Below are 27,310 nucleotides of genomic sequence, written 5' to 3' on the forward strand. Positions count from 1 at the left end.
TTTTGTTGAACAGCCTTTGAGAGTTGTTCAAGTGTGGTGTTCTCTTGAGCTGAACTAGGGATGTATAGAAGTAAAAATATTTTCTTAATAAAAATTAAATCCTTCCAAAAACTCGAGAAAAAATTCTTTTGTTGCTGTTTTTAAAAAAAACTTTTTTTTAATTACATTTTTGACAATTGAGTAAAGATGAAAACAAGGAATGATCCAAGAGGGACATATTCCAATGAGTGTTTCCCCCAAACTATGCTGGTTTTTCATACCAGATATAACTAGTTTTTCCATTCCAGATGGGGAGAAAAAGTGAAACTAGTTGAAACATTTCACATTAAAAAAATTCTTCTCAAGTCCACAAAATCTGACAGAGACTTTCTGGGATGCCAAATTCAATTCTGTCATTGAGCCAGATTCTCAAAAGGCTCAATGAGTTAATTTATCTTCAGAATTGAGTGGACTCTCATTAGCCTCAGAAATGGTGAAAGCAGAATTCTGGTTTTGAACAGCTTTTGAGAGTTGTTCAGGTGTGGTGTTCTCTTGAGCTGAACTAGAGATGTGTAGAAGTAAAAATATTTTCTTAAAATTAAATCCTTCCAAAAATTTGAGAAAATAAAAATTCTCTCGTTGCTGTTTACAAAAAAAAAAAAAAAAAAAAAAACCTTTTAATTACATTTTTGAAAATTGAGTAAAGATGAAAACAAGGAATGATCCAAGACCACCATATTCCAATGAGTGTTTCCCCCAAACTATGCTGATTTTTCATACCAGATATAACTAGTTTTTCCATTCCAGATGGAGAGAAAAAGTGAAACTAGTTGAAAACATTTCACATTAAAAAAATTCTTCTCAAATCCACAAAATCTGACAGAGACTTTCTGGGATGCCAAATTCAGTTCTGTCATTGAGCCAGATTCTCAAAAGGCTCAATGAGTTAATTTATCTTCAGAATTGAGTGGACTCTCATTAGCTTCAGAAATGGTGAAAGCAGAATTCTGGTTTTGAATAGCTTTTGAGAGTTGTTCAGGTGTGGTGTTCTCTTGAACTGAACTAGAGATGTGTAGAAGTAAAAATATTTTTTTTAAATTAAATCCTTCCAAAAATTTGAGAAAATAAAAATTCTCGTTGCTGTTTACAAAAAAAAAAAAAACTTTTAATTACATTTTTGAAAATTGAGTAAAGATGAAAACAAGGAATGATCCAAGAAGACCATATTCCAATGAGTGTTTCCCCCAAACTATGCTGGTTTTTCATACCAGATATAACTAGTTTTTCCATTCCAGATGGGAGAAAAAGTGAAACTAGTTGAAACATTTCACATTAAAAAAATTCTTCTCAAGTCCACAAAATCTGACAGACTTTCTGGGATGCCAAATTCAGTTCTGTCATTGAGCCAGATTCTCAAAAGGCTCTCAATGAGTTAATTCTTATCTTCAGAATTGAGTGGACTCTCATTAGCCTCAGAAGTGGTAAAAGCAGAGTTCTGGTTTTGAACAGCTTTTGAGAGTTGTTCAGGTATGGTGTTCTCTTGAGCTGAACTAGGGATGTATAGAAATAAAAATATTTTCTTAATAAAAAGAGAAAAAAAATTCTCTTTTGTTGCTGTTTTCAAAAAAAAATCTTTTAATTAAATTTTTGAAAATTGAGTAAAGATGAAAACAAGGAATGATCCAAGAGGACCATATTCCAATGAGTGTTTCCCCCAAACTATGCTGGTTTTTCATGCTAGATATAACGATAGTTAGAATTTGTCATTGAGCCAGATTCTCAAAAAGCTCTATGAGTTAATTAGCCTCGGAAGTGGTGAGAGTGAAATTAGGTGAACTAAGTTAAAAAAAATTGCACAAACTCTGACAAGAGATTTTCTGGGATGCCACATTCAGTTCTGGCATTGAGCCAGATTCTTAAAAGGCTCTATGAATTGAGTGGACTCTGATTAGCCTCAGAAGTGGTGGGAGCAGAATTCTGGTTTTGAAATGTTTTTGAGAGGTCTTCAGCTGTGGTTTTCTCTTGTGTCGTATCAATGTTGTATAGAAGTACTAGACTCTCTAATTTTGAAGGCCCAGGTAGAATTTCTGAGGATGAAACAGGCTCCAAATTAAGAGAGTCTTCAGAAGAGGAAGCCGTTTGTTCTGATGATAAAAGAAAGTTGTGAATAACTAGTTTGTATAGTTCAGATTACAAAAATGTGAAATTCTTAGTTTTAAAAATGCACATACACATATTCAGACAAAATCTTACAAAAGTAAGTTTTTAATTGACCTATCAGTTATCTACCCATAGGTTAACATATATGTTAAGTAACCACAGAAGGATAATATACACATAGAAGTTACTTTAGTAACCACAGAAGGATAATATACACATAGAAGTTACTTTAATACTCTATTAGCTACAAGGATTACAATTTGTAGTAATTCTCCAACTAATTGCTTTCCAACTTGTTTCTAGTTCTTTGCTATCACAAAAAATGCTGACATGAATATTTTGGCATATATGTGTCCTTTTTGTTTTTGATCTATTTGGGATACATACATCTGCCAGAGAAACTTCTGTGTCTAAAAATATATCTAGTTTAGACGTATTTTGCATAATTCCAAATTGCTAGTCTAGAGAACTAGTTATAGAATAATTTATAGCTTTACAAACATTAGACTATTATCTTTCTACTTTTAAAACACAGGCTATTTCCATCTTTTATCTTCTTTGTAAATTTATTGGAAATGAGGTATTTTGAATTTGTATTTGATTTAGAAAAATCTCTCGAGTTAAGAGTTCGTGATTCTTTTGAAAACTATTTTTTTCTGTAATGACTTAGTTGCATACATTAATGTAAATTTCCTAAATATTTTGGAAATATAGATTTCCTACCCCACACCCCATTGACAGCTTTCCTTTTTAATCCATCAATCCTTATATTGATTTTGTTTGCACAAATTTTTCTATTTCATATGATCAAAATGATCCCTTTTACATTTTATCATCTCTTCTCTCTTTTGGTTGAGAATTATCCCTAGTCACAGCAGAAAAAGACTTTTTCATATAATCAATCAATCACGAAGTATTTAAGTGCCTCTAATGGAGCAGCCTCTACAATATGTGAGTTCTTGGGGAGGAGGAGGGTTTATGTGCATTTTGCTGTGTGTGGATACAAAGACAGAATTGAAACTTTTTCTGTCTCCAAGAAGCTTATATTCTATTGAGAGAAACCTTGAGTACATAAGTAAGGATATACAGGATATTCACAAAATGAATACAAGTTAGTTTTAAATAGGTGGAAACTATCAGTTGTGAGAGTTCATCAAAAGTTTCATGCAGTAGATTGCATCTGAGAGTCTCAGAGCAAATTTCAGGTATTCCAAAGGAAACAGGTGAGGCAAAGAATGTAGTTCATGCTTGTGGAACAGCTAATGCAAAGTTATAGAAGAGATGGTTTGTTGTGTTTGAAGAATTGCCAATAAGTCATTAAGGTTAGAACTCAGAGACTGAAGAGGGAATAAAGTATAAGACTATAAAGGACTTTAATTCCAAACAGGGAAGTTCACATTTGCTCCTTGAGGTAATTGAAATTTTATTGAGTTGGGTGAGGGAAAGAAGATCATTTAGATTTGTGCTTTAGACCTGGTGGCTGTATGGTGGATAGATTCCAGGAGAGAGGGATTTAAGGATGATAAACCAAATAGGAGTGTATTAAATTAGTACAGGCCAGAGATGATGAGATAATGAAGAATGGTCTAGAGTGGTGGCTTTGTAAGTATAGGGATTAGAACAGATGTAAGAGATGTTATGGAGATAGAAATGACAAAATTTGTCAACTGATTAGATTGAAGAGTGAGGGGTCAAGGATAATCCCTAAGGTGATGATGAACCTGGATAAAATGTCTTCATTGTACTTGACAGTAATAAAGTAATGCTTTCAATGATTGCCAGTTCCCTGCTGAAGAACATTTTCCTTCCTCCCTCCTTTACCTCCCTTCCTCCCCCCTCCCCTCTTTTTTTTGGCTGAGGTAAATTGGAGTTGTGACTTGCCCATGGTCACACAGCCAGGAAGTATTAAGTGTCCGAGGACATTGAGTCAGATTTGAACTCAGGTCCTTCTGGCTTCAGAGCTGGGTGCTCTATCCACTACACCAATTAGTTGCCCCTTCCTTTCCTCTTTTAGATAATTAACTATGTGGGAGGTAATTTTCCCTCCCACATAGTTAATTATTTCTAGAGATTCATTTCCTCTCTGGAGGATCAAAACTAGATTAATGTCAACATGAACTAATAAAATTAGTATTCCTATATGTCTTACCTTTTTTGTCTACTACAGCCTCATTTTCTGGCTTCAAAGGATCATTGCTTTTGTAGCATTTATTAATACTGTCTGCATTCTATTTAAAAGAAAAAAGAATCTTTAAGTTGATTTTAAAGAACATGCAATGTTGCCAAGACTATGTTGGCATAGTTTGTGATTACATAATTGTAATCACCAAACCAAAGAGCAAAACCTTATTGCTTTAAATTAACCTTCATGAAGGCCTTAGGTTTCTTCTGCTCTCTCCATTTTTTCTTTGTCTTATTTCATCTCAAGCCACAGTACCATGATGTCCAGCATTCAAACTCCACAAATACCTAGATAAACATCTAAGAACCATTAAGGTCATACCAAGGTATTCATTAGTTATAATGAATGGGATGGAAGCAGTTAGGAAGGACTAGGAATAAAAGTCCAGAAAAGCTCGTTTGCCCTTCATCTTTGAAGAGGACTAGGTACACAATGGGCGATGTCTTGACTCATATTTAAATTGGATTTATGAGGCAGAGTTGCACAAATTTAGGTGATTCCAGAAGAGAAAGTTAAGGCTGGTAACTAAAATCCAGTGGCTAGCAGAAGTCTTGTCCGATGATGGTTCAAGATGCATTAGATGACCTTGGTGTATTTGATGTCTGACCAAGTTCTAAGCACCTGCTTCAGCTACCTTCATGGCCATTGGAATAAATTGTTCTCATTCACCCATTCATGGGAAAGTCTTCATATGTTTGATGCAGATTGCATCTTCTCTTCCCCCCCTTCCCAAACTCATCGATAGGTTTGAGACCCATTGATTATCTTCAACTTGGTCTAACTCCAGAAAAGTTGTAGGGATCTGATAGATGCCACATGTCTATAAAGACAATGATTTAAGACCAGGAAAGGCAGATCTTGTCCAGGAAGTAAGAGAATCAGCAAAGCTGGAGTAGAACTGAGGGACTGATTCTAGAGAACAGCCTCTTAGATAGCTGATATGTTCATATTGTGTACTAAATGTGGATAATTTGGAGTCTATAGGTATTGATTATAAAGAGAAGGGTCTTGCTGTAAATGAACCTGGCCCTCGATGGAAGCAAAGACAGAGATGATGGGATTATTTTACAGTTAAGTTGTGTTCATTTTCACTCTTCCCAAACACTCCTTTCAGTATGATTTTTGTAATGGTCCCCTAAAGAAAACCATAAAATACAATGGAGGCTGATCTCTCACAAAACTATTCATTAAGTAATCTCATTTTTTGAGTTTTTCCATTGTTAAGGGATCTAAGAAAACAATATCAAATTGCAGAGTTTGATATAGGTTTTTTCCCTATTCCCATGACTTCTCTTTTTTTTCTTTGCCAAAAAGTAGTTTTATTTAGGAGAAAAGGTTACAGAGAAAATAGGAAGTAAAATAAGCACCAGAAGTTGCAAATATGAAATAGATTTTGGAGAGCTATAATAGGATTACCAAGGTAAGGATAAAGGAAAAGTTTGTAAGAATTCAATGAAGGAATATCCAAGGTTTCTCTTTTCACACTTTTCTTCCTTGAGACAGTTATAATGTCATAGCAAGAGCTTGTCTCTTGAAGCCAAAAAATCTGGATTTGAATCTTGACTGTGCAATTTACTAGTTCAGTGATCTTGGATAAGGCACTTTTTCCATTTCCCTATTCAAACAAACTGATACCTCAATTCAATGGGTTGTGATGAGGATCAAATGAAATGATGTGTATAGAATGTTTTGTACACTGTCAAGTTTGCAAATACATATATGTGTGTATGTACCTGTATATATTCAAGTATGTGTATACACATATGCATACATAAAAACCTGACTGCTGATTTCTTTGGTGTAGAAGTCACAGTGAAGAACTTGTAATACCAATCCAATAGTTTTTGAGTCTTGCCTGAGAAGTCAAGTGACTCATCCACAAAGCCAATAAGTGTGAAAGATAGATCTTGAACTTGGATTTTTATGCTCCTAAGGCCAGTGCTCTATTCTCGTTCCACACTACCTCTTAAAGTTTATATAAAATTATATAAATATTAGCCATTGCCATAAAATTATATAAATATTAGCCATTGCCTTGAGGATAGAAGCAATGCTGTATTTCATCTTTGTAGGTTCAACATCATCTAGCACAGTGTTTTTTTCTATTCATAGGAGCCACTTAATAAACTTTTTTTTCAAACCTCAAGTTTATTATGGGAGAGGTATGGGACTTCTTTTCTCTCCTCAGCTTGGAGTGAAACCTAAAACTCAAGCTTTGGCTTTTAATAACGCCTTTCTTGATGACAGTACATAGCAAGTACTAGAAGTTCTCCTTATAATCAGTAAAGAGCCATCCTTACCGTTAGAGAAAGGCAGGCATGGGACAAGTCTCGATTGAATCCTAAACACATGCTTGAAGAGACTGCAGTAGAAAGAGAGCTCCTTTGCCTGGTTGGATTAGAATGAAGAGAAAAAAAAATTTGTCAACCAAAGAAAACACCACTGCTTAATGACTTTTTGTTGTTTTGCTTATTGTTAATGATCACATTTATTTTCAGTTAATTTTAGGTAATGCCTTTTTTTCCTTAAAAAAAAGGAAATTTTCAGATAAGGTAGGTGGTACAGTGGATAGAGTACTAGCCCTGAAGTCAGGAGGACCTGAGTTCAAATCTAATCTCAGACACTTAACACTTCCTAGCTGTGTGACCCTGGGCAAGTAACTTAACCCCAATTACTTCAGCAAAGAAAAGAAAAAAGAATTTTAATTTTAATGTTATTAATTATACACAGGAATAGGTAGTCTCTAATACTAACTGCTCAAAGAAGGCATCTGGGTGGCATTGTAGATAGAGTGCTGGGCCTGGAGAGAAAGAGAGAGAGACTCATTTTTTGGAGTTCAAATATGGTCTGGGATCCTTAGCTGTGTGGCTCTGGGCAAATCACTTCTCCCTGTTTGCCTCAAGCTTCCTCATTTGTAAAATGAATTGGAAATGGAAATGGCAGACCACCCTAGTATTTCTGACAAGAAAACCCTGCAATGAGGTCATGAATAATTGGACCCAACTAAAACAAGTGAACAACAGCTCAAAGACACATATACATATATATCCATATATACTTATGTATGGATATATATGTCCATGTATTATCTAATAACTAGTATTTTATCCTAACTAGGGATGAGCCACCATGTGATTAGGAAAACACTGTGCCAGAGGACAAGGACAATATCTGAATTGAGATTCCAGTAAATATCCATGAAACATATTCCTTGGGAGTAACTAAAATCCCAGGAGCTTATTCAGAAGTAAGCAGATTGGTTGCAGGGGCAGATATTTAGACTGGGAGCTAAATCCAGAGTAGGAGGCAAGGTACAATGAGTTCCAGGAGATATGACTGTCCAGCTCAATTTCTTTATCTAATACCTTGGTCTTTTATGTCAGTTGGGTACATTGCCTAATATTCAACATGAATGATATTTCTTTCCCCCAATTTCGTATTATGTTGTAGGTACCACTTTTCTGAGACATACAGGTTTAAAATTCGATCTCATCAAAACTTCCCTCTCCCTCATTGTTGAGTGTTGAGTGCATCTAATCAGTTGCCAAGACTCGATTGCACCTTTACAACACCTATTATGCCCCTTCTCTATTTAATCTGCCATCACTCTAGTTCAGATATTAATATTTCTTAAAAATAATGCACATATATAATATATATCATGTGCTAACAATAATAATCATTACATATATAATGCTTTAAGGTCTGCAAAATATTTTACAAACATCTCATTTGATCCTCATAATAATCCTGGGAGCTAAGTGCTATATATATTATCCCAATTTCAGAAATAAGGAAACTGAGGTTAGAACAGGTTGGATGCATAGAGTCACACAGTTTATAATAGAGATCTGAAGCAGTATTTGAATTTGTTTTTCTGATTCCGAATCCAATCACTGTCTAACCACTCTGCAATACATAGCTGTCTTTTTGTTTGTACTTTTGCCATAAGTTTTTTTTTTTTTTCTGCCTCAAATCTTTCCCCTTTCTAATTCATCTTTCAGGTAGCTGTCAAATTAGAGTATAAAAGTCATGAACATATCATTTTTCTACTACAAATATTCAGGAGATCCCCATTCATCTAACCTAACACACAAACCCATTAGCCTGACATTTAAGGCACTCCATAATTTGTTTCCAAGTTCTCTTTCTAGCTTACCTACACAACTTACTTTCATGTTCTCTAGTTAGCGCCAAACTGGACTGGGAGTTCTAGACTTCTCCAGTCCCATCTTGCCTTTTTCTACCTCAGTCTAAGTCATTTTCCATGCTTGGAATGCCTTTTCACTTTCTGAAATCCTCTTCCCCTCAAGGTCTGAATTACATACTACCACCTCCTTTCAAACTTCCCTGATTTTTTTAGCTGGCATATATTTTTACCAAATTTTCAAAGAATTTTGCCTGGATCTCTGTCTCTCTCTTGTCCTTCTTGTGTTTGACCTTACTATCATACTTATTTCTATACTTTTGATAACACTAAAGCAGCAGGTAATGAAGAAGATAGAATTTCAGATGGGATAGGATCCAGAAAGACAAGAATTAAAGTCCAGCTTTTGACATTTTCTGACTTAAAGAGATCACAGGCAGATCACTTAAATTCCTTCTGACTTTACCTCTCAAGGCACTCAGACTGTCTTAAGGGAATAAATTGCTAACAAGGAGCCAATTTGCAGTGTAAAGTTTCTTCACCTGGAAGCTCCCCATACCAATAAAAACATCAGTCGAATTCCTATATTTTTCTAATTCTACGTCTTTGGGTCTCTTGATTCAATTGTAAGCTACTTCAATTTTTAGAAAATCATTTTTATCTTTGCATTTCTATAACAGATATTTGTTGAATTTGAACCTTGCAAAAAAAAATCTCAACAAAATAAAGAAAGCAATAACCTTGCAGAAAGAGGTAGGTAGGGATAAAGTTATAAACTTGACCTAAGTAGGCTAGAACAAAACATTTTGTTTTTGGTGAGACAATTGGAGTCAAGTGACTTGCCCAAGATCACACAGCTAGTAGATCCTGAGTGGAAAATGTATTAGAAAGCTTTGGGCTAGAATATGGAAATGAGTTATCATTCCAAATCTTAAGAGGTAGCATCAGAAAAGGAATAGGAATGAGAATGGTGAAACAGAGCTCATAGAATCAGGAGGAAGATGAAGACAAAGAACAAGGTAGATGCCCAAGTTAAGAACAACATGGTACATTAGAATAAAATTGGGGAACAGTTGCCTGAAGCTTAGTCAGATTCAGGAGAAGAAACAGAGCATAGTATTCAGGATTCATTAATTCTTATGGGTTTTTCAGAGGCTAGAACAAGGAGAGATCCTGGGAAAATGATGAAAGTAGCAGCAGTTGGAGACCTAATGCCAGAGGCATGTATCTGGGGCCAAATAGGGAATAGCCTTCCTCACTCTTGAGCCATGAAAACAGACTACACATACGGTGCCCAATAACTTAGAAATCTCTGACTTTATATGAATGCAAAGAAGACTTGTAGTATGCTTGAAGCAATCTTATATGAAAGACTTTTGGGAAAATATAGATAATTGCATTAGATGAGAAGGCATAGAGTTGTATGGAAAGGCAAAGAACTTTATATGAGTGCATATAAGCATAGGTTAAGAGGAGATTACAAAGCTACAAGGGAAAAAGGAGGATGGTATATCTGAAAAAGAACTGAATTTGGATTTGGGAGTTGGGTATATAAATCCTGCTTGACACTTACTACCTATGTGACTCTGGGCAGATCCTTTCATTCCATTGGACTTTTTCCTTTTAAAATGAAGGGTTGAGTGGTGAGCTGGAGCCAGCATGAACAGGCTCTCGAGAATAGATCATTAAATTTTCAGCATGAATATTTACACTCTAGAAATGGGTAAATGCTGCTACTAATTAGGGAATGATTTATTGCTTTGTTGATTTCTAGACTTAGGAAAGTGGTGGAGAAAATGTTAATGTAGATTAAATTTAAACATGTTTCATGGATGCAATTTATGGAGAAAGAGTTATTAACATATTAAAATATATTAAGCATAACAACTAGTATATTATTATTTCTTTCAAGGGTTCTTAACCTGCAGTCTCTGGATTAAAAACATTTTTAGTCATATCTCAATTTAATTGGTTTCTTTCATAATCATATTTTAATACATTTTAAAACATTGCTCTGAGCATAAATCCACTGGAATAGTGTCTCACAAAAATACACCAAAACAAATTCTTGAAATGATGGTAATAGTTTTGCTGGAACAAGTAAAATAGAAAATTGGGTTCATACTAATGAATTTTAAACTGATAACTAGCCAAGCATGATGACATACAGATGTAATCCTGGCTCCCAAAGAGGCTGATGCAGTGGTTAGCTTGAGTTTAGGAGTTTTGAATTGCAATGGGCTAAGCCCAACAGATGTCCTCATTAATATGGGTATCAATATGGTGAGCCTTTTTGAGTTGGGGATCAGTATATTTTCTGAGGAGGAGTGAAATAACCTAGACCAAAATTTAGAGCAGGTTAAGAGTTTTAGGTACTTATCTAATGAAATTAGTCATATGAGGAGATATATTATACTACATTACACTACTAGCTTTGGTGAAATAGGAGACCATCTAAAAACAAAATAAACTAAAATATCCTAAACTGATAAGTAATTCTTTCATTCTTTCTTGCCTCTCAATCATCCTGTATATTGCCATCAGAATAATTTTCCTAAAATCGAATTTGGATGATATTATTCTCCTCTTGAAGAATACAGTAACAATTTAAAATTCTCTGCTTGGTTGTTAAGACCCTCTATAATTTGATTGCAGAATTTCTTTAGTTCCAAGAGACCTTGGAATTATTTAAACTCTTGAGTATCACTGTCTTCATCTATGAAATTAGGAATATGATATTTCCCTACCTAGGTAGTAAGGCTGGTCTAAAAAGTGATAAGAAAATGTATGTAATTGTTATTTTTTCTTAATCACCTATTAATACTCTTAAAACTGGTGCTTTCCTTTTAGGCACATCTTTTAACCCTCTTTCCAATTCTTTATGCTCAAAAAGCACTCTAAAAATATCTCTTTGTAGAAGCGTAGAAGAAAAGACCTGAAAATGAAATGGGTGTTAATTTGGGAATAGCTGAAACAACAATGATATAAAAATAATGGAATATTATTCGGCAGTTAAGAAATGAGTAAGACTGACTGAGAAATTCAGAGAACCATGGGAAGATTAAAAAAAGAAATAAAAGAATCTATGTATCTGAGATCACCAATAAGAAGCCATGTTTTGTATAACTGAAAAACTATTGGAAGTTAAGAGATAATGAAGCATAACTTCCATCTCATGGAAGAGAGGCAGAAAACTACTGAGACAAAAAACTGTCAAATGTCACCAAATTTATTGGATGTTTATGCTTATTTTTTTTTGTCATAAGGGGGGGACTCAATCTGGAGGACAAAGGGTTTGATTTCCTCTCAAAAACTGTCATGCTTATACACTCTGAACCTAGATTTATGAAAAAGAATTTCTTATCTTGTATCAATTCCCATAGAAGATTCACTTCCTGAAACATAATTTATTAACTGCTAACAGAAAAAAAACAAGATTGGTTTTTGTTAAATATCTGTATTGCCCTGGGAAAGTCAATTATCCCCGTTGTTTGTTCTCAGTTCCTTATTTATAAAATGAGTTGGAAAAGGAAATGGTGAACTAGTGCATCCAGTATCTTTGTAAAGAAAACCCCAGATGTGGTCATAAAGTGTTTCAACATGGCTGGAAAAAAAAAATTGAACAACCAAGTCATTATATATGTTGTTATTTTAGCTTGAGTTTTTTTTTTTTTAAACTTTGTAATCACTCCTATTTCTATTTCTTTATACATCCACATGGCACCATTTAATCTATGGTAAACAGATCTTTTTGTCACGGCAAATAATGCTGCTTTGAATACTTTTGTACATATGGATCTTTTCTTGCTGTCAATAAGAGCAATAATTTTAAACCTCTTTGGAATATAGTCCCATGAGACTCTCTGTGAGTAAGTAGTAACTTTTCTCAGATAAGTTTATATCATTTTCCCATTTAACAAATTTGATGCTACACAAGTACTAAATTACCATGTCATGACCCTTTCAACAGTTTTCTTAACTTTTCATTTCTAGTCTAGTGGTGGGAGGTGATGTTTCAGAGTTATTTATTTTTGCTTTTCCTTTTCTGGATATTGTGTTTCACTTTTTTTCCCTGAGATGTTTTTTGATAGTTTGTAGTTCTTTATGAACATCTACTTTTTGTACTTGGTTATGGGGGAATGACTATTAATCTTACTCATTTGTGTTTGGATAACAAGAGATATTTAAGGCAAATATTTTGTCTATTATTCTAATTTTAGTTGCATTGACTTTTTACTTGGATAAAAATTTTGTAATTTTATGTATTTGAGATCACCAATTTTGTATTTTATAATTTCTTCTCTCTTCTATCTAGTTACATATGCCATTGTTGTGAAAGCTGTAACTTTCCATTCCATAATATTTCTTTTTGGATATAAGACAATAACCAACACTTTTTTCAAGTTAGCTTTTAAGCTTTCCTCGCAATTTTGACAAATAATCATTCTGTAGTTGTTGTTGAGTTTTCTATACACCAGACTGCTGCATACATTTGTTCCAAACACTCACCTTATACAAGGTGATCTATTTTTCTGTTTCTGTTTTGTTTTGCTTGGTAGTTTTAATAATTCTTCTTGGTAATGTATTTTCAGATCTGGCACTAAGTCCTTCTCTTCCTATTTTTTTTCCGCATGTTATTTCTTCATTTTATTGATCTTTTTCTCTTTAAGTCAAAGTTGCTATTAGATATCTAATTCTAACATTCTCCTCTAATATAGCTCTTTGGTAATTTGATTGACATAGCATTAATTAAGTCTTTAATTTGGATACTATTGCATTTTGTTAGAAAATTTTCTACCTTTTGGGTTTTGTTAATGATATGCTGAAAAGCTGATGATTATTGTGGACTTGCTTAAATGCTGATTAGATTTTATTGTACTTGCAAATCCCTTACAATTCTGTTCTTAGTTGCACAATTTAGGAACTGTTAATAAAAAGATTAAGAGGAAGGAAATCATATATTCATCAGCTGTCCAGCAAAATCTCCACTATTTGAAATAATGAGAACAAGCTTTTAAAACCCATGAATAATGCTATAGAATAGTCAATTTTGATGTTATCACTGAAGGTGTTAAGGGCATTCATTGATCATGCTGTACAGTATTGACTCACAGATAAAGCTCCATGGATCCCAGCTTATTATATCATATAATATTAACTTTTAATTATAAAGGAAGGAGAATATCTTCTTCTTCCAGTTACTGACTGGCTGGTATTTAGTTAGGTAGGGAAATTTTATCCTAAAAGCCAAGTATGCTCTTATTTGATATGTTAGAATATGGCCAGTTGGTTATAGTGTTGATTTTTAGTGACATTGCTCCACTCCTATACTCTATATTTTCCGGTGTAGCCTATCTCAGATGCTCCTTCATTGAAATCATGCTCCCAGTTGCACAGCTGTTCCCAGTTATTTACACTCCTAGCCCACCCTTGTCTGACTCACAATCCCCTGTAGGGTGTGGCTGCCATGGCTACCCACAAAATCTCAGTAGTTCTGTAGAGCTTCCCTATAATAAAAAAAAAGTAAGGCTTATTCTCCAATTGATAAATAGTCAAAAGATATGAACAGACAATTTTCAGATGATGAAATTGAAACTATTACCACTCATATGAAAGAGTGTTCCAAATCATTATTGATCAGAGAAATGCAAATTAAGACAACTGTGAGATACCACTACACACCTGTCAGATTGGCTAAGAAATGATGATTAAATAATGAGGAAAAAATAATGATGAATGTTGGAGGGGATGCGGGAAAACTGGGACACTGATGCATTGTTGTGAACGAATCCAACCATTCTGGAGAGCAATCTGGAATTATGCCCAAAAAGTTATCAAATTGTGCGTACCCTTTGATCCAGCAGTGTTTCTACTGGGCTTATATCCCAAAGAAATACTAAAGAAGGGAAAGGGACGTGTATGTGCCAAAATGTTTGTGGCAGCCCTATTTGTAGTGGCTAGAAACTGGAAAATGGATGGATGCCCATCAATTGGAGAATGGCTGGGTAAATTGTGGTATATGAATGTTATGGAATATTATTGTTCTGTAAGGAATGACCAGCAGGATGAATACAGAGAGGACTGGCGAGACTTACATGAACTGATGCTGAGTGAAATGAGCAGAACCAGGAGATCATTATACACTTCGACAACGATATTGTATGAGGATGTATTCTGATGGAAGTGGATTTCTTTGACAAAGAGACCTAACTGAGTTTCAATTGATAAATGATGGACAGAAGCAGTACACCCAAAGAAAGAACACTGGGAAACGAATGTGAACTATCTGCATTTTTGTTTTTCTTCCCGGGTTATTTTTACCTTCTGAATCCAATTTTCCCTGTGCAACAAGAGAACTTGTTCAGTTCTGCAAACATAACATATATAGGACTGCTTGCCATCTAGGGGAGGGGGGGTGGAGGGAGGGAGGGGAAAAATAGGAACAATAACGAGTGCAAGGGATAATGTTGTAAAAAAAATTACCCTGGCATGGATTCTGTCAATATAAAGTTATTATTAAATAAAATAAAATAAAAAAATAGGTGCTTCCAGTTAATAAACATGTTATCTGAGTTCTGTTTCTCACCCTCACCCTTTTTCCAGAAGGGAGAATTGTTCACAGGGATTCTTATCATTAGTAGAAAATTAATATTACAGTTCCTTTCCAATTATAGAAAAAACACAATGCAGTGATTATTTCACCTTGTAGTAAAAATAAGACTGGTGAAGGATTGTTTACTATGTTATTACAAAAATCAGAATTAGTGAGTTTAGGTTTAGTAACTGGGTTTCACATTTATGGTTATTCCATTTTTAGTGAAGCCAGCAAAAAACAGTTATTTGAATCTCTATATTTTGTGATTTATAGGCATCTATGGAAATCCACTTCCTGTTTTTCATTTTGGTTTGCAGGCTTCTCTGTAAGGTTTTAGGGTTTTCAGAGGTTGTGCCTCAGAAGAAACGAACTGGCAGGTTCTGCCAAGTGGAAGAGTTTCAAGTACAGTCCAAGTCACAGCCTGTTTGCCGTGTGAGGGTCAATATTCCCAAACTAAACTCATCTTTCTTCCCAAATGATACCCTTCTCTTAATTGCCATTCTACTACTGTCAATGATTTCACCATCTTTCCAATCACACAGGCTTATAACCTAGGTGTCATCTATAATTTCTCACTTCCCTTTTGTCCTGTTCAACCATTTCTATTCTCATAACATCTCTCTTATATATGTTTCCTTTTCTCCTTTGATACTGCCATCACCTTAGTGCATACCCCCCATCATCTCATCTCTAGACAATTATTGCAGTAACTCACTGATTGCTCTCCTGGCCTTAATTCTTTCTCCACTTCAATTTATCCTTCATTTAGCTATTAAAATGATTTTCCTGAAGTATAGATCTGATGCTGACATATCCCTATTCTAAAAACTTCAGAGGCTCCCTATTGCCTCCAGGATCAAATATAAAATGCTCTGTATTGATTTCAAGCCCTTCATAACCTGATCCTCTTTTGGATGAAAAATGCCATCTTAATTCAGTGACAGAACAATAGACACTGAATGTGAATTGAAGCATATTCTTTTCATCTTTAAATTTCTTTTTTCTTTCTTGTAGTTTTTCCTTTTTGTTCTGATTGTTCTTTCACAACACAACTAATATGGAAATAAGTTAAAAATTATTCTACTTGCATAAATTATAATTATATCGGATTTCCTGCTGTTTTGGGAAGGAGATGGGTAAGGGAAAAAGGGCCAAAAAAAATTGGAACTAAAAATATTACAAAAATGAATGTCAAAAAAACCTATCCTTAGACTTAATTGAAAAAAAATAAAATGGAAAAAAATAGCCTGGTCCTCCCTATCCTTCCAATTTTCTTATACCTTATATATACCCCTACCAATGACATTGGCTTTCTTGCTGTTCTTCAAACAAGACACTCCATTTCTTGATTTCAGGCATTTTTATTGGCTTTCCTCATGCCTGGAATGTTCTCCCATTTATCTCTGCCTCCTGGTTTCCCTGGATTCCTTCAAGTTTCTATAATTCTTACCTTCTGCCAGAAACCTATCCTGGTCCTCTTCAATCTTAGAGCCCTCTCAGACTATCCTCAATTTATCCTGTTTATATCTTGTTTATACATGGTCACATTATTTTCTCAATTAGACTATAACTTCCCTTAGAGCCAAATATAGTTTTTGCTTTTTAAAAAAAAATCTGAAACAAGACTTGACCCCATAGCAAGCACTTAATAAATGCTTGTTGACTAATAACCTAACTCAGAAGAGGCTCAATAGCAATAGGCAGACCATTTGGTGATGAATTCTTTGGCCTACCCAGGTGAAAATAAAGAGGAAAAAAGGAAAAAAACCCTAAAACTGTAATTAGCCTATAAACTGTTTCCTATAAGCAGAATCTTAAAGCTTAAATGATGTGTATTTTTTGCTGAGATTATAATTATTTTTCCTACCCCACTAAGATATACTGTACCTACTAAGATATACTGTAAACTATTCAATGAGAGCAATAAAAAGAATGCTGGATATAGCATCATCCTGTTTTTCCATTACCATACTAATAAATATCTGTATACAAAGACCTTTGCAAACAATGAAGTGCTAAATAGATATACACATCTCTCTCCGTATACACACACACACATACATACATTATATATATATATATATATATATATATATATATATATATATATATACACATGTACACAAATGTGGATTTTATATTTTGCTCCCAAGTGAGTATTTCCCTACTTAGTACAAACTGCTCAGCTAAAAAATAAAAGTCCTTCACAATCTGGCTCCAGTCTACCTTTTTCATTTCTTGACCAAACTAGCTTAACTGTAGTTCTTGGAATTTGACATTCCATCTCATCACTTTTACTATAGCACAGATCATTTCTCCATGCCTGGAATGGCAGTCCCTGTATAATTTCTAGCATCCTGAAAGGTTCAGTTTAATCACTACCTCTTACAGGAAGCCTTTTCTACTCCCCCCAGACTACTAATTCTTTTCTTTTTTTTCCTCTTTTGCTCTCTATATAATGTCTCCTCTAGTTAAATAGATGAATTTAGAAGTGATTGAATACTCACTCAAAAACTAATAGACAAATGACATTTTGGCAGGAAGTCTTTTGGTAGACTGTCCTAGGCTCTATACTGTGTAATTTTTTTTATCAAAGGATAAACATTTTTATCAATTGAATAAGTTGAATAATAATTTTGTCAATGACTTGGATAAAGTTGAAGAGTACGGGTTATCCAATTTGCAGATGAAAGAAAGAAATTAACACAGTGGGTGATGAGTCAAAATTTATAAAGGTATTGACAAAGTCAGTCACTGGGATCAATCTAATAAAATGACATTCAACAGAAATATATGTGCAATCTTACCTGATTTAAAGAATCAAATTTTTAAGATGGAGAAGGCCAGCAAATTTTCCGAAAAAGCTCAAGTGAACCTCAAACTTTTTATGAATCAGTAGTATAATGGAGAGCTGCTAAAAAATAATGGGATCTAGGGCTACACTAAGAAATGTGTAGATTCCAGGAATAAGGAGATGATAGTCCTGTTATACCTTTTCATGGTCAGACCACGTTTGGAGAACTATATTCAATTCTGGGGACCACTATGAGGACATCAATAAGCTGGAGAGCATCCAAAAGAGATCCAAGTGGAATGATGAAATGCCTTGTACCCATGCCATAGAAAGAGGAGGAAAAAAAGTAGAAGGAAGATGAGGAAGAGGACAAGGAAGAAACAGAACAGATTTCCTCCAACTTGGTCCAGCTGATAGTATCTTCTATCACTCTGGCTTCATACCTTTTTAACTACACACAACATCCATGAGAGGATCAGGCTTCAACTGGGATCGTAACAGTAGTGAAGCACCCACTCAGAAGTCAAAAAGCAATTTGTAGAAGGTACAGAGGGAAATGTGGGTCAGGAAAACATTTCTTTAGGACTGCCTGAAGACATGGCAGATTCCTTACTTAATGTAAAGGCTGGATGAGCATTTGTTGGTTATATTACAATGAAGATTATTAGGGATGAATGTTGGACTAAGCCCCTGAGGTTCTCTTACAACTTTCAAATTTTGTGAGCTTTTTAAGGAAAGTAGCTAATTTACTTTCTTTTTGAGTCTTTAGCACAGTATTGGCACAGAGTAGACAGTTAATAAACATCAATTCGATTTTGTTTGATTAAATGGGATGATAGCTTGGTCACAAAAATTAAATGGCAGTGAATGCCTGAGAAACGCTTATAATCTGAAATAAATACCAGTCCTTGTAACCAAAGAAAGATATGCTGATAGACCTACAACCTAATTGATATTTGACATATGTATGCATTAAAACAGGCATTTACATTTTAGGGGCATTTATTTGGGAATCTAGCTAAGTAGATAGATCCAATGCACTCAATTGAAAAAAAATCATTGAACCCCCCAATAGATCACTTTCTGAGATAACTACACATTCTTTCTCAGAAAAAACTTGGAAAAATCTCTGTTATATGAAGTAAAGATTAACCAGTTATTAACACATTCATTCCCAGTTGACTAGAAGTATAATTAATGAAAATTGTATAGTTAAATTAAAAACATGCCTTTATATATGAAAAACTCGCCAATCTCATAAGAACATTAACTGAAATATTAATAATTTCACAGAAAATATTTTATTCTTTTGGATTTATATTCTTATAGGTTACTTAGATAACTTTTTTGGAGCGTGAAAATTACAGTTCTGTGAAAGTTGAATTAAGTAGTGGCAGTTGCTTTTACTTTTAGGAATTAAAAATCAATCTTATTTAAACACTTACCTTTTTGCACAGGTAACTTGATCTATAAATGTTTTCTTCTGCTCGCCTGCCTGTCCAGTCTTAAAAAGAAAGAAAAGAATTGTTATCTTTGACTTTTTTCTGATAATGTTATTGAACTTTGAGGAATGAGGTGTAAAAAACATTGACCTAAATTTTCCTTACTTAATAGGAAAAAATAGCAGCTCTATATTAGGTAACATGCCAAATCTTCATTTTCTCCCTGGTGTAGGTCTAGGTGTGGATGGGTATATATGTCTAGGAGGGGGTGAAGGGAAGAAAGGGGAAATGAAGGGTGGGTGTGGTAGAAGCACATAGCACGTCTGTGTTAAAAACTTAGGTTGTTAGGAAGGTATCCTGTCATTAAGTGAATTATGTATTCTCCTGGTAAATCATCATACTTTACAGAGATTATATCTTGTCTTGTTTAGCAAAGATGATTAAGATAAGAAGCACCAGGGTGTCACTGATATAACTTGTAAGGACACCATGAAAGGAAACCCCTAACCACTAGTTTCAGGTATAAACAAAAGGCAAATATTCTATAGCCTTTAGAACCAAATAAAAGTATAGTTTTGGAATGTTAACAGTATGTATATGTATATACATAAGTGGGTATATAAATATGTATATATACATATCAAAATACTCCACAAGAAGTTGTTGGCTTATTACACGCAGGTGGCTAGTAATGCTTGAGATGATTTTAAGAGTCACATCTTGGGATCACATCTTGGAGGAGATTCCAGAAAATAATGTGAAACAGGTGAAGTTTTTGTCTTTGGATTTTCCAAGACCCAATCTAATTCCCTGAATTTTGGAGCCCTGCAAATTCATAAAGGGGTGTGCACACTCCCAGATTCAGGGACAATATAGGGCAAGCCAAGGTTTTAAAGGCTTTGAAATTTGGGATTCTAGATGTGTGTTTTTTTGTCTTTTATTTTATGCCAGGAGCAAAAATAATGCATAGATATTCAACAATTTGGCCCATCAGTCTTTGTGAAGTGACTTCTATCTGTACAACTCTAGATTATGTGCTAGAGGAGATACAGTATTAAATAAGAAATGGCCCTTGACTCATTGAATTCAGTTTATAGTCCAAAAGAAGGAAATGGACATAGAAACATATAACTAATATGTGGCAATGTTCCATAACATTGTTGTTATTTTTCAACCATTCATGGACTTTTTATTCTGATAGTCTACTGATTGACTATCATAGTATAGTCTTTCAATTTACTAAATCCTCTGTTAATCTAGGAATTTGGCACACAAGAGCAGACCTAATTATCTGGTCTCATTTCAGGGCAAAGCTAAGGGTGGGGCTGATGAGAGCCTAATTAGAGATCCTATGGACCTGCTTTGAGAGGCAGCAGGGAGGGAGAGAAATATGACAGATCAAAGCAATGACCATAGAATTAAGAAGAACTGAGTTCAAATTTTGTTCCAGACATCCACTACTTGAATGATCTTGGGCAAATGACTTAACTTTCTCTAACCTCAATCTGAGGTCCTTACTGGATCTAGATCCCTGGCTCCATAAATTCAATTATGAACCTGTAAAGTTGGAAGAAGTTTCTAAAAATCTGATTTGCCGGAAAACATACAAGGGGAAGAGTTCTAATGATGTTACTCTCCTCAACAATCTTCAGTGCCCTGCTATTGTCTATAGAATAATGAAAAATTCCTTAGTCTTCCATTTGAGGCTGAACCCCCCGATTCCCTTCGATGTCTAAGTTCCAGTCTATCCTTCTGGTTAGGTTTCACATTATTCCTTTTCAAACATTCACTATCATTTCAGTTTAATTGGACATTCCCACAATTCAATTTGTTGTCTTCAGATTCCATGCATTTACAAAAAAATCATTCTATGTGTATTCCCTAGATAAAAAGTAGGAAGATAAAATAGCCCTCCTGTTCTTCCCATGGTTAGCGAACACACATGCCATTGAGAAGGACATTAGAGATATGAAGTGGGTATCTCTTCATTGGAGATCTGCAAACATAGACTATATGACCCCTTTTTAGGAATGTGGTAAAGGGAATCCTTTTTAAGGTACTAGTTGATCTAGAAGATTGTGGGTGATCTCCTTCCTAACTCTGACATGTCTCTGTAAAAATATTTCTATAAACATGTCAATCATCTGCCCTGTGCCTCTAATCACCATTCTCTTTGACATCTCTGTCCAAAACACTTCTCTCTTGACACTATTCCTCTATATGTAATATGTATTGTCTTTTCTTATTAAGTTTCTTTAGTGCAAGTACTATATTCTGGGCAAAGCCTAGTGCTTAGAACATAGTAAGTTGTAGTAATTTTTTTCCATGCATTTACTCACAAAACATGTTGTAGGATGCTTCTAATTCTTCTATTAAGTAACTATATGATCCAGATATATAATGGCAAAATCAAAGAGAAATTGCCAAATTTCAAACTCTCAAACTTTAGGAATAAACAGAGGTTTACATAAATATTCCTTGGAATTTTCTCTTTTTTTCTTTTTATAATGCCTTTTATTTTCAAAACAATGCATAGTTTTCAACATTAACCTTTGTAAAACCTTATGTTCTAAATTTTTTGTCCCTCTCTTCCATTCCTTCCATTAAACAGCAAGGAATCTATATATGTTAAACATGTGCAATTCTTCTGTACATATTTCCACAATTATGCTGCACAAGAAAAATCAGATCAAAAAGGAAAAAAAAAGAGAAAAAAACAAAATACAAACAAATAACAAAAGTGAAAATACTGTTGTGATCCACATGCAGTCCCCACACTCATTTTCCCTGGGTGCAGAGGCTCTCTCCCTCACAAGATTATTGGAATTGCCCTGAATTATTTCATTGTTGAAAAGAGCCAAGTCCAAAACAGTTGATCATTATAATCTTGTTGTTGCTGTATACTCTTGATTCTACTCAGCATCAGTTTATGTAAGTCTCTCCAGGCCTCTCTGAAATAATCCTGCTGATCATTTCTTATAGAACAAAGATATTCAATAATATTTATATACATAACTTATTCAGCCATCCACTCAGTTTCCAGTTCCTTGCCACTACAAAAAGTGCTACTAAAAACATTTTTGCACATGTGGGTCCTTTTCCCTGTTTTTATGATCTTTTTGGGATACAGGCCTAGTAGAAACACTGCTGGATCAAAGGAAGTTTAGTTTGATAGCCCTTGCTTGGAATTTCTAATGACACAAAGTTTGGATCAGGGGGCATGTATATCCAACAGTATATAGTGCATCTACACATTATATATGATATTTCTATGTATGCATAAATTTATTTAAATAGCTCTTCTGCCACTTGTTGGGAGTTTAAGCCGAGAGGAAATCAAATCATTGCCCTTTTTGGACAGGTAAAAATCATATTGGGGAAATTCTGGGAAGATGGCAGAGTTGGCAGACAGAGTAAGTCAGAAAATTTTCCACAAAAAACAAAATTGTACCTCACAATGAAAATAGACCAATGAAAAACAAATAAGATTGGAGCAGTACTGAAGTCCTCCTAAGTCAACTGGAGAAGACCCAAAGCAAGACTTCAAGTGTTTAACCATGTGAAGTGTAAACACCTCTAAGCTAGCTCCACAGAAATAGCAAGCAGGACACCAGAAGCTAGCTAGGTCCAGAGATAGCCTCAGCCCCAACCACAGGAATTTTCACCTCCCATATATTTCCCTGGACATCATGGAGTCACCAGTCTGAGTCTGTGAAGATTGAAGATACTTCAACTAATAAGGAACACCAGATCTAGCTGTGCTGCTGACAGGAGGAACCAATCAATCCACCTATTGAGTGCAGAAGCAGTGACACAAGGATAATGCTGGCTGAGAGCACTTGTGGGAGTTTGGAGCTCTTGTTTTGGGGTAACTGGTCAGAGGAAGAGAGCTCAAGTGAAGTTAGAGGCACCAAATCCTCAAAACCCAGCATTTGAGATGCTTACATTAATCATCCTCAATAATAATAAATAGGCAAAGAAGAAAGTACCCTACCATAGAAACATACTATGGGAACAAGGAAGACCAGGGTTCATCTTCAGAGAAAGACACTGAAGTGAAAAAAGCTTATGGTTCGCTGTCCAGAGAGAATTTATAGAACTCAAAAAAAGAATTTAAAAATCAAATGAGAGTCACTGAGGGAAAAAAAAAAACATCCAAGAAAAACAAGATGATGAAAAATAAGTCAAACAATTAGAAAAGAGATACAGAATCTCAAAGACAAAATAACTTTCTGAAAATTAGAATTGGTAAGGGGAAGCCAGTGAAGTTATGAGAGCTCAAAAAATACCAAAAAAAGAGATGAATGAAAAAAATAGAACAGAATGTGTAACATCAGAAAAATGACAGATTTGGAGAACAGATCAAGAAGAGGAAATATAAAAATAATTGGACTGCCTGAAAGTTGTGCCCCTAAAAAGGACTCTGACAATCATGCAAGAAAAAATCCAAGAAAATTGTCCTGGAGTGATATAGAACATGAGGGAAAAGTAGACATAGAAAAAAATCCACCCATTACCATGTCAATAAAATCCTTTGTGGAAAACACTAGGAACATTATTGCTAGATTTCAAAATCCCCAGATCAAACATTTTGCAAGAAACAAAAAACAAACAAAAAACAATTCAAATACATTGCAGCTACAATTAGAATTGTACAGGACTTAGCAGCCACAATAAATGACCGCAGATCCTGGAATCATATTTATCAACAATCAAAAGAAATAGGCCTGTGACCAAAAATATCCTACCCAGCAAAGCCAATAATATCCTACCCAGCAAAGTTATCTATAATATTTAATGAGGAAAAAATGGACATTCAATGAACTTGTAGATTTTCAGGACTATCAACCAAACCTGAGCTTAATAGAAAATTTAACATATAAGAAATATATTAAAGATCATTTCCAAGGAACTCAATCAACATGGATAAATCACAGGAAATTTATAACAATACAACAGCTCAAAAGAAAAATTGGGGCAGAGTTAAAGTAAAAATAGCATGTCATACAAATGAGGCATAGAGGAAGAAAAGACACAGAGGCCTTAGATAAGGGAGGAGGGCTCATAGTTATGAAAACCTACTCACTCACATTGGGAATGAGTTAAATAAGCAACACTGCATATATATATATATATATATATATATATATATATATATATATATATATACACACACACACACATATATATATATACACACACACACATGTATGTATGTATGTATATATACAAGGAAGGATATGGTACCCTCCAAAATCTATAAAGATAAAGGGGGGAGGGATGGGAGGACAGGGAAGCAAAGGGTGAAGGAAGGGGAGGGATCCTTGTGTGTGTGTGTGTGTGTGTATAATACAAATTTATACATATATGTATGTGTTTGTGTGTATATATACCTCCTTTCTTACCCATAGCCTACATGGAGAAGGGGGGATGAATGAAAGAGGAGAAAAAGAATCTAAGTAAAAAAGGTGCACAGCAGAGAACAAAAGAACAATTTGCAAGGAATAAAAAAAAGATGGATGCTCATAAATATAATTTCTTGAACTGGTATTTTGTTGTGATATATTTTGAATCCCTCCCTGATGTTCTGCTTGGCACATAACAATGTTGTATTATTCCTTTTGTTTTCTTTTTTCTTATTCTGTTTCTTGAAATAAAATAAATTTGGGAAAAAATAAAAAGCAAAATTGTTTAGGAAAAGGTAAAAATTGTGATTGTGCGAGGAAGTCTGATAGTTTTGAAAACCTACTCACATTGGGAAAGTATATATAATCTTATAATATATCAATGTTTAACTGTAGCCTGCTTGGAGGAAATAAGAGGGATGAAAAGGAAGTAGAAAATACACAGAAGACAACAAAAGAATAACCTACAAGGAAACATATTATATATGCGGATGCGGAGAGTATAGAGAGAGGCAGATGTAGAGAGAGGAAGAGGTGCAGAAAGAGAGATGCAATGCAGAGACATACACATACACTTGGCTTTTGCTTCTTGCTAACCCCTGCTGAGATTGCCAATAAAGAAAGGCTGGCTGGCACCTTTTTTAACATCAGCTCGTCTTCTTGGGTTTCTGGAGAAGATCAGTATGTATGGCCAGTATGTATGGCCCTGGCAATCAGTAGCCTCGGTGGGAGGTTACAGTTGAAATACATATTTCAAATTCTCCTTGAGTTTTGCTGGGCACATGACAATTATTTTTTTCTTTTTCTTCTTTTCTTCTTTTTCTATTTTTTTTGTTAAAGTAAATAAAATTTGAAAATAATATTGAGGAAAAAATACTCCTCAGTATTTAATAAGGGTCCATTTTCATGTGAAGGGCATAATTGAGAATAGAAGCTTCCTACAAAAATGAAGCTATTCAATTTATAACAAATTATGCTGTTAAGAAAATACTCTTAGACCAAAGTTAAGAGTAGTTGAGAGAAAACACTTTCATAAACTTGAATTTTTTTCTATTGGATCATAAGATTTAGAGTTTTGAGACACCTTAGAAATCATTTAGTTTGACCTTCACTCAGCTTACAGTTGAAGAAAATGAGTTCCAGAGAGGAAAAGCTATCTGCTGGAGGACATAATTTCTATCAAAATGAAGCCAAGAAATAGGGAAAGAAAGAGTCCTACCAAATTCCTTTTATGACAAAAATATGGTTTTGATACCTAAACCAGGGAGAGCAAAAAAAAAAAAATAATAAAAAAATAACAAAAGCCATGGACTAATTAATGAATGCTTGTGCAAATATTTTAAATAACATAATAGCAACAAGATTACAGCAATATATAACAAATATCATATACATAACTAGATGAGATTTATATCAGGAATGCAGGGATGGTTCAACATTAGGAAAACTACCTGCATACCAAAAAACCATACCCATACAACAAAAACAAAAAACCCCAAACCAACACAAACCATACGGTTATAGCAATAGATGCAGAAAAAGCCATTTAATATGGGGAACACCCATTAAAAAAAAAAAAAAACTAGAAAGTATAAGTTAAGAATCAGTGGACCCTTTTTGATATTAAGTAGTAGCACTTATCTAAAAGCAAGATTAATAAACTTGAAGCTTTCCCAATAAGATCAGGAGTGAAGCAAAGATGTTCATTAATAGCACTATTATAATTTTATATAAGAATTGCTAGTTATAAATAAAGAAATTGAAGGAATAAAAAAATAGGCAAGGTAGAAACAAATTTATGATGGTACACTTAGAAGACCTTAGAGAATCAACTAAAAATTAATTGAAATAATTATCAACTTCTATAAAATAGAACATAATAAAAATCCATATAAATTGCTAGCAAGTCTATATGTTTCTAACAAAATCCAGCAATGATTCACAGAAGGAAAAATTTCATCCAAAGTAACTACAGATAATGTAACTGCCACAGGGCAATTTCCTCTTCAGTAAAATCATGTGGAGAAGGAAATGGCACCCCACTCTAGTATCTTTGCCAAGAAAACTCTAAATGTGATCACAAAGCATTGGACATGTCTGAATTGACTAAACAATAATCATCAAAACAACTTGATACTTGCTAAGAAACAGAATTTTGGATTGGTGGAATAGATTTAAAGCACAAAACAAAGTAGTAAATAACCATAGCAATCTAGAGTTTGATAAACCTAAATATCACAGCTTTTTGGGTAAGAATATTTAACCAAAATTGTTGTGAAAACTGGAAAGCTATATGACCCAATCTAAGCATACACTAACGTCTTACAGCATATATACCAAGATAGGGTCAAAATGGATAAATGATTTGGACATGAAGGATGACATTGAATAAATTAGGGAACTATGGAAAAATGTTCCTGTCAAATAGATCTGTGAGCAAAAAAAAAAAAAAAAAAAAAAAAGATAAGACTATGGGAAGTAAAACTGATGATTTTGATGACATGAAATGAAAAAGCTTTTGAACAAGTAAAAATTATTGCAGCCAAAATTAGAAAGAAAACAGTAAACTGGATTTTTTTTTTCTTTACAGTGTCTCTGATAAGGGC

This window comes from Antechinus flavipes, chromosome 1, assembly GCF_016432865.1.
Source record: "Antechinus flavipes isolate AdamAnt ecotype Samford, QLD, Australia chromosome 1, AdamAnt_v2, whole genome shotgun sequence".
NCBI classification, from domain to species: Eukaryota; Metazoa; Chordata; class Mammalia; order Dasyuromorphia; family Dasyuridae; genus Antechinus; species Antechinus flavipes.